Source organism: Sinocyclocheilus anshuiensis, unplaced genomic scaffold (genome assembly GCF_001515605.1).
Source record: "Sinocyclocheilus anshuiensis isolate Anshui unplaced genomic scaffold, SAMN03320099.WGS_v1.1 scaffold306, whole genome shotgun sequence".
In the NCBI taxonomy this organism is placed as follows: Eukaryota; Metazoa; Chordata; class Actinopteri; order Cypriniformes; family Cyprinidae; genus Sinocyclocheilus; species Sinocyclocheilus anshuiensis.
Window position 1 is genome coordinate 2,118,878 of NW_015544175.1, and position 6,102 is coordinate 2,124,979.

Genomic DNA, 6,102 nt, shown 5'->3' on the forward strand with positions numbered 1-6,102 from the left:
AAGCCGTGGGTTGCTGGAGATCTAGCTCTCACAGTATTTTCTCATGAACATAAAGCAAAATCACAGTATCTCCTTCCTGTTGTGGTGAGAGACAACAGGGAGACATTATATTCAGTCTGACATCTCAGGGGACACGCATTCAAAAAATTACTCCTCAAGGCTCCTGAGTGACTTTAAAGTTGGCTTTGACATAATCACACATGGCAAACAATGAGAAAATCTCTCCTCTTGAATATAACACCATGGACATTTGCATGTTTTCGTTCACTCTTTTAACTGAAAACACAAATATGTCACGACTACAAGCACACGCTCTGCTCCTGCTCTCATGCAAACACACCTTCTGATGCTCGAAGTGTGATTTTGAGGCTGTGTGTGATAGATCTCCGTCAGGGAAGAAAAATGATGTGTGGGAAGTAAAAATTGAGTGTTTTTTTCCATGAGTGACAGTTCATCAGCAGGCCACTGAGATCTGATTGCATTTGTTTCTGTCACTCTTGGTTATTTTTCATTTGGACTGAATGAACAAGGAAAAAAGTGACTTACGCTCATTAACTCTGTGAGAGGTTTGTTTCCCATTAGTGTCTAAATGAAGTTTTTCCAAGTGAATCGTCATAGACAGGACCCTCAGGGCCCACAGTCAGTAGCGAAATGATTTACCTATTTAGTGTCAAAATTTATTTACTGAATACATGTGTGTTTCTAAATGTGCTTCATTTGCCATTTTTAATATTGACTTATTATTCTGACCTGTTGCAATTATTTTAGATGTTGCAACATAGGCCTATTGTGCAATTTCAAACCATATGTATCTTTGAAATGGTTGCTTGCTATCATGCAATAAATGTTTTGAATTTATGTAAAATCAAATAAGCACTTTAATTTAATGTTATTAATTACATAGAAAATAGAGTAAGGGAATTAATGAATCATACCTTAATAAAGTCAATTTAATGTTTTTGTCTTCATTGAGTTATTTTCATTTGGGGACTTCTTTCAGCAAATATTAATTTGCTATTAATTTACATTTTGTGCATTTTTGTGCATTCATTTTTTCCTCTTCTCACTATATAAAGAATGTATGGTTGAAAATCAAAATATAATAATAAAATAATTGATTTTTAAAAACATTTAAAAAAAATTTCTAGCATATGTTTCTTTTTTTTTTCTTTTTTATATTCTGTTCGATTATGTAAAAGGAAAAACTAGACTGCCGCACGGAAACTTCCATAGCAGCATTAATTGTATCATCACTATAGAGATTTCACTAGCAACAGCTTTTAAAGTCTTGCTATAGACATCATACACTAAACATACAGCTCTAACACCACACCATAAATATGTAACAAATTAAACCAGTTAAGAACGTCACAGGAAAATTGGTGAAGTTAGGCATGTTTTGTATACATATAACTTACATTAAAATAAAGACAGATGCTTTTAGTTTCCCTTCTCTTCGAATTCAGCTGAGCTAAAGCAAAAACACATTTTCAGGGTCCCTCACTGGCTGCATGTCATTTTAACTCTCCAGTATCTAACAAGGGAAAAAACTAGTTTACTTTCACAAAGTCTCTTGACAGCGTCAGGCAAATGTACATAATGAGAAGTGCCAGAGGTTGGAGGCTGATTGACGTGTATCCTCCACACTGTACCATGTACTGATGACAGCATGTCTGTCATGGCTGCCAGGACTGAATAATTAGATGACTTACCACCTACAATTTAAGGGGACCCAACCGCTAGTTCCTGAACATTTACCCTACAGAGGACACAATTTTGGATTAAATTCACCATGGATTTGCTCCCCAGTATACACTAAGGGATGGAGATCTTTTAAGTTGTTTGCAAAAATGTTTTATATTTATATAAAATGAATTTAACAAAAAAATACATGAAAAAAATGTCTATGTAATGTATATGTGTCTTAAATTATATTCAATTGGGGATTTTTTATATGTTTAACAAATAACAATTAATCAGCATATCATGCATTTAATCTGATAAAAAATGTTTTACACTGATTAACATCATTAGTTTTATATGTGTTATTTCAGTATAATTTAAATACTATTATAGATGTTATTAATATTTTTAATCAACTTTTATTTTTATATCTTCTGTTTTTATTTGAATTTAAGTAATTTTTTTCTTCATTTTTAGTAGTTTTTTTATCTGTCTATATAGTTTTAATTAATTTTTATTTCAGTTTTAATTTTAGTTATTTTGATATCACACAGAATGTAATATGAAAATGACCAAATATAACCTATTGTGTCTGACAGTATTAAAATGTTGTGCATAGCATGTGTCCTGGGAAATATTATCCATTATACTCATATTATTCATCATTACATTATAGGCCACTAGAAATAAAACAATAAGCACAGCTAACATTTGTTAGCCTGTTTTGATTTAGTCTGTTCTGTCCTTAGTCAAACATATTAGTCCTTAACATAAACTACAACTAAGTATCATCGACAGAGGAAAACCTGTTGACATACAGACATGTAAGCCTCGAAACTGCATACACAGCTGTTGTTTAGCTCATTTGCCTTGCTGAAGGTTAAACCAAACAAGTGTTTTATTACGGCGGTTATGGTTAATATTTGTTTTGTCCCATATGAAGCTGACTTGACTACGTGAGGATAATTAAATGATTTCAGATGGTAAAAAACAGGAAAGCAAACCCATAATCAACACTGCTGTCTTGCGCTGGACAAGCTCGCCATGTTTCTGATACATCAAAGAAAGCCTGTGGCCTCTTGTTAAAACTCAACAACATCTCTGTCACGGCTCGGTACTGAAAACACAACGTGTAAACAGGGTCTGGGTCCAAATGCAGGTGAAAACTTCTTTATTTAAACAGAAAGGCCAACAAGGCAAAACAAAAACAGGTCTAGAGACGACGAACACCATTTCATTACACAATACAACCAGGCCGAGTGGTGAGTGAGAGGTGAAGATATGGTCAGTGACAACGGGGCACAGCTGAGGGTGAGTGTGATGAGTGAGTGACTGAACAGGTGTGTGGAGTTTGGGGAATTAGTGTAATGAGTGAACAGGTGTATGGGGTTTGGGGAATGGGAGTCCGGGAGATGGCGCCCTCTGGAGGAGAGAGGGAGAAACGCAGGGCCCAGACTCATGACAATCTCACGCTGTTGTAAACCTTCCACAAAACACACAGGCAGCACTTTCCTCCAAATGCAAAGTAACTGTAAACGTTTAATTACATTCATAAAGTAGACAGAGGCAGTAAATCACACAGGCGTGTGTGTGTGTAATAGAACAAATGCATTACAGTAACTGTTCTTCGCATTAGGGGGCTGTGGTTGGGTGGGGTGCGCACAACAGTGGCATGCTTGTATGGAAGAAGGTGCCTGTGACTGTGCCAGGTTCTCCTGTAGTTAATATATTAAAAATCCCATATAAACTATTCAAGGCCTTGCGCCTGGTGTTGAGTGCATCTTGAGGTGGGTTGAGTAGGCTGCAGGCACAGGTGGTGGGGGCTCAGGGTGGGCCAATTCCATCTGGCTGATGGGTACACTTCAAGAATTATGACCATATGTTCATTAATGAACTTTTAGAAGACCACTGGGAGAGATGGAGAACAAATGCAAGAACTGTTGGTCCACAAACAAATAGTGCTAAAACTATATACATATTTGTCTTTTTGCAGCTGTTAACAAATGCAAGCCAAACTACCATATACACACATATATAAATATAAGAATCGAGTGATTTTCATGGAGTTCTGTTTCGTGCGTGCATTTTTCAGAACAGCATACTAAAATGTTCCCTGAAGTGCAAAACATATAGCGTGACCAGTGAAGTCCGATTCCCAACTCGAATTATACACTCTAAAAAATGCTGGGTTGTTTCAACCCAACTTTGGGTCAAATATGGTCTAACCCAACCGGTGGGGTAAATTTTTACATTAAATTTTTAATCCAAAAGTTGGGTTAGTCCATATTTGACCCAAAGTTGGGTTGAAACAACCCAGCATTTTTTAGAGTGTAGTTATTGTTTGAGTGTCTCAGATATGTTGCTTTTTATACGACTAAGCTAAAAGTGAAGTAGCCTACAATCCCCAAGCTAATTACTAATATGAACCATTTCTTTTTAGTGAATTAAAAACACACAACACAACGAGTGAAGTCTGATTCCGTTTCTTTTTAGTGAATCACAAATACATACGAATCAGTTGGAGCAGTTTCTCAATTAATCTGACTCGCGTCCTGAACTGCAAGTCAATAATTTTGTGATGTCCGACTCCATGAACTAAAAATTTGTACTACAGGTTTGCGAGATTTATTGTAAGTTAGTTTAGTACTGACTATCTTCAAATTCAAAAGAATCAATAATAGAGCCGTTAAGGAAACAGAATCGGAAAGAGGAATAGAAATCGTAACCAGAACTGTTAAATTCCTTGCGATTACCAATTGTACCAGCAAGATTTGTGCTAACAAAAAAATGACTCATGATTCATAGCATCTGTTTAAAGTTAAGCAATACCAGACATCACTCCAAAATACTTAAATGATCACATTACAGTGTTTTTCATTAACTGTTCAAACCATTTATGTAGATTAGAATCTTAAGATTAATAATGTATAATCTTAAATTGTTTGTTTTCTAAAGTAACTCATTCACTTTTGTGCAAAGATTCCTTTCTATCTTAAAGTCCCACATGTCTCTTTTTGTATTCCATGCAAGAACATCATATGGATTTAGAACAACATGGAAGTGAGAAAATTATGACAGAATTTACATTATTTATTATTTACGCCAAGATTTGTAGTATTTCCTATGAAATGATTACTAAAATTGTTTCATTTAAAATAGTCTTTGCTTACACTAACGTATACCTCCCCTTTCTCTATAAAAATTATGCCTTTCTCAACTATTTACCATCTATTTCTGCCTACAAAGCATTGCTGTGGAACCGTCTTTATTGTCTCAAGTTTCTTACACAATCTACCCTTGTTTCATCTTGATATTTGTTTTGCTGTATGTCTGAGGTTCTGCCAGTTGTGCTGTGGGTGGCTGTCCAGGAGACTTGCAGTGAAGTCCTGGATCAGAGCCTGGACTGGTCTCTGAGCAAAACTGCTAATTCAAGCCGTTTGTGCACAAATATAGATTGTAGGTGGAGTCAGATTCAGGTGACATGATTCAGGAGACATGCCAAAATCTTCTTGTTCTGGTCAACTCTAATAACGTAACTCACAAATTATGTCAATCAATGCCACATCAGTATAGGGATAAATATACAAGAGAACATGAAAAGAGAGCGGCGTGTGCAGTGCGTAAAAATTTAGGCAGCTGCTCACATGAAAATTTTAATGTTAGAATGCCACGAACATGCTTAAAATCTGTCATTATTGTCATTAAGTATTAAGTAAGAATTTACATTATTTTAAAATGTTATGTGATTCATCTTGTTTTCTATTGGACGTATATATTTGAGACCAAAATCAACAAAATCTTTGTTTTAAACAATATCACATAAATATTAACAACATCAAATAAATACTTATAAGATAAATATGAGATAAAAACACAGACCTCAACTATGACAACAGTTACAATCAACTAATATCTCATTTTGAGTAGAGGAACAAGCGCACACTGACATCACAAGACAATAATTTACTAAACATGACAATAAAATGGTTAAGTTATGCAATCAAATTGATACAGTTCATGCCGATAAGAGGGCGAATGAAATTGAACAACAGAGCTTTAGTCTATTTGAACTCCAAAGAAAAAAAACAGCATTAATCCAACTCACCTGCACTGCTTATTGATTTGAATTTGTCATTTGTCCCACAAATTAGCAATTAATCTTTGGTTGTTTTTATATTTACTTTTTTTTTTTTTTACAGCGTGACAAACATATCAGAGATGGGTTAAAGGAGAGAAAGTGGAACAGTTTTATGATAAACATGCAGTGAAAGAGACAGCAAATGATCACAGGATAATTTCTGTCTTTTCTAATCAGCGCATGACATCACACAGATCCGTCTCTGCTCCCCTAAACTCTTTGCAGATGGCCATGCCTGGAAACTGAAACTCTGTCTCAAAGCATAAACAGAAAGAACCGCT